This window comes from Salmo salar, chromosome ssa23 (genome assembly GCF_905237065.1).
Source record: "Salmo salar chromosome ssa23, Ssal_v3.1, whole genome shotgun sequence".
NCBI lineage: Eukaryota > Metazoa > Chordata > Actinopteri > Salmoniformes > Salmonidae > Salmo > Salmo salar.
Genome location: NC_059464.1, coordinates 31,017,996 through 31,023,197, shown reverse-complemented (window position 1 = coordinate 31,023,197; position 5,202 = coordinate 31,017,996). Strand labels below are relative to the sequence as shown.

Sequence of the window (5,202 nt, the reverse complement as noted above, 5' to 3'; positions counted from 1 at the left end):
CGAGACCACATCTGAGGTGGCTTGGTCTGAGTACTCAGATTGCCAAGCTGGTGGCCCAGTGTGAGGTCTGTACAAAATGTCAACCTTGTCATCCGGAGCCAATGATGGTAACGGAGCTGCCAAACGGCCATGGCAAAAGGTAGGGGCAGATATGTTCTATTGGAAAAATGACACTTATCTGCTAGTGGTAGATTACTACTCAAGATACATTGAAATAGCAAAGACACCCATAACCACATCAGCTGGTGTTATCAATGGATTAAAGTCCATTTTTTCCAGGCAAGGGGTCGCTGAGGTCCTGGTTACAGATAACGCTCCCCAGTTCTCTGCAAGCTTCTTTTCTGCCTTTGCCGTAGAATATGACTTCACACGTGACCAGTAGCCCCTACCATGCACAGAGTAATGGTGAGGCAGAGAGAGCTGTGAAAACAGTCAAGGGACTGCTGAAAACGAACAAGGATCCATACAGGGCTCTGTTAGCTTACAGAGTTACACCACTGCATTATGGGCCGTCGCCTGCCGAGCTCCTGATGGGCAGGAGGCTGCGTTCCCCGTTGCCTGTCTCGCCGGCTCAGCTTAAACCCCGATGGCCTAACAGGAAGGCCTTTGCTGAGAGGGACAAACGGCTGAAACAAACGCAAACTGGAGACTTTAATCGGAGACACCGTGCTACGGAGAGGCCAGAGCTGACCGAAGGTCAATGTGTGTGGATTACAAACTTAAAGACACCAGCAATAGTGCTGAGGAAAGCGGATGCCCCACGCTCCTATGTGGTGGACACAGGCTCAGAGGAGGTACGGAGAAACAAAACACACCTCAGAGCTCTTCCAGATCTACCAGCCACACAGACTGAGGCCACAGAAAATGCACAAAAAGAGGGTGAATGAGAGAGAATGCTCCCAGAGCCACAAGTGCGCCCAAAAAGGGATGTGAAGCTACCAGAGTGGCTGAAAGACTATGTTACGTGAAGAGAAAGCATACTGTTGGGGACCATACCCAGCAAAAAGAGACTGTACCTAAGTTAATGTTCATACTGTGTGATTTAATGCTTTCATACTGTTTCAGGATGTGAAGTAGCATGTTAGAGAATAATACTGGTTTCCAAATTGCATTTCAGTTATGCTTCAGTGGTTATGCATGTTGAGTTGTTGTTCATGGGAGAGGGGAAGATGTAGTAGGATGTCCCTTGGGGGTATCCGTACCTATGTATGACATGCGAGGGTTAGGTTAATAAACAGGCTGGAGCTAGAACCTCGTTGTCGCCGCTCCTTATTTTAGATCATACCACACTCACAAAGGCAGTTAGGGCTATCACAAATGATCAGAAGTGACAACAAATTAGCTATGTCAAACAACTTTAAATGTAACGTCCAACAGATTATTACATTTCAACGGTGACAGTGATTTATGTGGGTCACTGGGTGACTTCTTGATCTCAAAGATGTCATGACCCCTATAACAAATTCAGAGGGAATCATTTGTTGGACTTCTTTTTGTGGATGAATTGCAATGTTTGGTTCCTCATTTAATGTCAAGGTCATGGCACCGTATGTTTTAATTTGGACATGTTTTCATGACGTAATAAGAGTGGTTCCTCTCTCTAAGAGATCCCCTTTCTATTGAATGGCTTACAAATGCATCATGCATAAAATATGTGTGTGTGTCTGTGTTCACAGACTCTGAGCCACCCTTGTCTCCACAGGTCATGGAGGAGGGAGGAGAGGAAGAGGAGGAGCGGAGTCAGACCTGAGGACCCTCTCGGGTTGTGGTTCCCTGCTGAGGAGGAGAGGCATTACCCTGAGAGTGCTGCTGAAGGACAGCCTGGTAGAGCCTGGGGATGGAGTGCTGTGCATATACTATCTGGTAATGCACCTGTAACAGATTATCAGAATACATATCCATACACAAATACACTAATGGTCAAAAGTATGTGGACACATGCTCATCAAACTTTTCATTCGAAAATCATGGGCGTTAATATGGAGTTGGTCCCCTTTTGCACGTATAACAGCCTCCACTCTTCTGGGAAGGCTTTCCACTAAATATTGGAACATTGCTGTGGGGACTTACTTCCATTCAGCCACATGATCATTCGTGAGGTCAGGCACTGATGTTGGGCGATTAGGCCTGGCTCGCAGTCGGCTTTCCAATTCATTCCAAAGGTGTTCGATGTGGTTAAGGCAGGGCTCTGTGCAGGCCAGTCAAGTTCTTTCACACCGATCTCGACAAACCACTTCTGTATGGACCTCACTGCATAATGTCGCCAGCACCAGCCTAAAGTTGCATCCTTCCCTCCCTCCCTAGGTTAAAACGTTTTTAGGTGACCTGTTTAATGATGGGAAGATCTGCTGGGTGGAGACGGGGCAGACCTTCAACTCTCCCAGTGCCTGGGCCAAACACTGCAAGCGCCTGGTCAACCCTGCTAAGAAGTCGGGCTGTGGGTGGGCCTCAGTGCGCTACAGGGGCCAGAAATGAGTGTAGTACAAGACCAGCTGGCTGCACAAGTACCAGCCCAGCGCAGACAAGGTGGGGCGGAGAAAAATAGGGAGGTTTGTTGATACGGAAACAAAGCTCAACAGGAAAGAGGCCTCAAAAGGAAGGGGTGCTGGAAGAGGGAGATTTAGAGGGAGAGAAGCACTGTAGAATACTGGCATCTCAAACCCTCCCTCTTCCTGTGATGTCAGAGCTTAGTGAGCGAGGTAGAAGATGACGTGATGGGAGATGAGGAAGAGGGAAAGACGGCATTGCCGACAGGTGACAAGAACAGGAAGAACAAACCTGAGCTGCATGGTGAGACATTCAATCCACCAAGAATCTGGAGAAATGGCATTATGTAATTGAAACTATGTATGGTAGAGCGTGATATGAGAAAGATGTATCTAATGGGCTCCCTCTAACAGATATCAGCCTTGTGCCCAAGAATGGAGACAGAGAGATAATCCCCATCAGATACTGCACTCTGGGTACCAGGTATGCTGCAAGGTATAATTGTGCTCATCCCAGCCTGTCTCAATAATGCATATAATGCATATAAGTAAGCGTCAACACTTAATCACATACTGTATATCGACAGGGATCCACACACGTTGGTGGGGTTATCAGCTTTCTCAGCCATCAAGAGATTCCATCCTTTCCATGTGCTTTATGCAGCAACGTGATGCTTCTCATGGTAAGTCATACAGTGGTAGTAAGATAAGCAATGTAAAACTACAGTTTGAGTCTGTAAGGCTACAGTTGGAGTCTGTTGTATTGGGGGAAAATGACAGATGTATGATCGTGTGTCCTCAGGATTTCCACTGTCTCCTGACCACCAGTGAGGTGGTGGGCTACCTCGGAGGACGATAGGACACTAACACACAACGTGAGTTTTTCCTTTAAAAGCAGAGACAGTGAGCATTCCCCAGGCTCTGGCATTACAGTAATGATCTTCAACATGTATGACCTCTGTTGTTGTGCCCTTTTGCTTGCAGTTTAAGAGCATTTCCCTGTCGCAGACAGAGATTCGGCCTTTGCTGTTGAGGAAGAGGTAAGCCCTAGTAACACTGATGATATCAGGACATGGATCAACACACGCCAGTTCCATAGTATGATACAGATGTTTGTGTGAAAAACAATCAGTGACCTTTCAGATCTGCCAGAATCTGTTCATGCGAGGTCTGTCAGGTAAACATCTATAACACCAACTTATCACTATTCTACCATCCACAGCAAAGGCCCAATGACCATGGCATCCCTGTGGTGGTGGTGGTGACCTATGTACAAGATAACTTCCTGACCAGTGACATCCTGAATGAGATGGTACTGTCTGTAAACTTAGTTATCCTCATAGTAGCCATACCTATGCAAATTCATTCAAATGGTAGACCATTGGCCATTTTGTAGCTGTGTTCTTCTTACTGTATTCAATTATTGTTCCACAGATGCTTCTGGTGGACTTCTACAGGGCAGCTCCTGACCTGGTACAGTTCCATCAGTTCTGGTGTCCTGATACCACCATGATGGACAAAATCAAGGTCTGTGAAACATAAGCCATTTACAACAGGAAACTGCTATGTAACACAAGTAGCATAGATTCCACACCATGTTAATCACTTAGGGCCAGATGCTAACTTGTGATCTGCGCATGATACCCAAATGATCTCACATCTCTCATTGACATCGATACATTTGCGTGAAGTTCGTGTCATGCATGTTATCTCCAGTTAGGAATTGTCCCTCAGAGATTTCCTCCTCACCTGTTTGGTTTCGCTCTCCCTCTCTCTCCCCCAGGGCTCTCTGAAAGGCCACGCACCCAAAGACCAGAACTACTCTCAGATCCTGGAGCCCGTCTACAACCAACTCATCAACACACACTAAGGTGGAAGAGAAACAAGTTTGTGTATAATGCACTGAACTCAAATGAAAATCTCAAAATGACACCCTATTCCCCATACTGTAGTGCACTACTTTTGTAGGGAATAGGGTCTACACAGATAATAGGTTGTCATTTCTGTCCTTTGTCTGTGGTCTTACAACTGCTGCCATGGCCTCAGGTGTACTGTAAGCTGAATGTGCACTGGCCTGATGGAGGAGATGGTGACGCCAGAGTCCGGAGGGTGAGTGTACTGTTCTCCATGGCCTTTTCTGACTGTGAGGTCTGTATCACTGACAGTGTTTGTACAGTATAACGTGATGATTTGTGCGCTGTGAATGTGTTCCCTAGCGTCTGCTGCCAGTGCTTGGCATCAGACTGTTGTTACAGAACATGGAAATAAGGGTCTTCCTCTTCTCTATTACCTGTGGTATATTTATCGAAACTGTGGTCTGTGACATGTGGAAGTACTGATATGAGAACAATGCCTTGAACCTGCTAAATACACAGAACAGGATGGCACACTGACATGGCAGCTCTGCTTCTAGCTCCAAAGCAACTTCGCAGCACAAGCATTTCGCTACACCTGCAATAACATCTGCTAAATATGTGTATGTTACCAATCCAATTTGATTAAAAACACATAGTGGAACTACTTCTGTGTTTCTGTAATAGTAGTAGATTCTTGTTTTTTTGCAGTCACTAACCATGTTTCCATCTACAGTTTTATGCTAGTAAAGTCATTGCATATGAACAAAAATCACTATAGCTGTGATGGAAACAGGAAGTTTTAGTACAATTTAATAATTGCAGACAGATAATTTGTTCGTTCTACATGGCGGGATCTTTTT

General features: G+C 45.8%; 1 pseudogene; it reads left to right on the top strand.

Annotated features, from left to right (window-relative positions):
- The first annotated feature begins 359 nt into the window (after nt 1-359).
- LOC106584239 (MPN domain-containing protein-like) lies at nt 360-4,988 on the top strand (annotated as a pseudogene).
- The last annotated feature ends 214 nt before the right edge of the window (nt 4,989-5,202 follow it).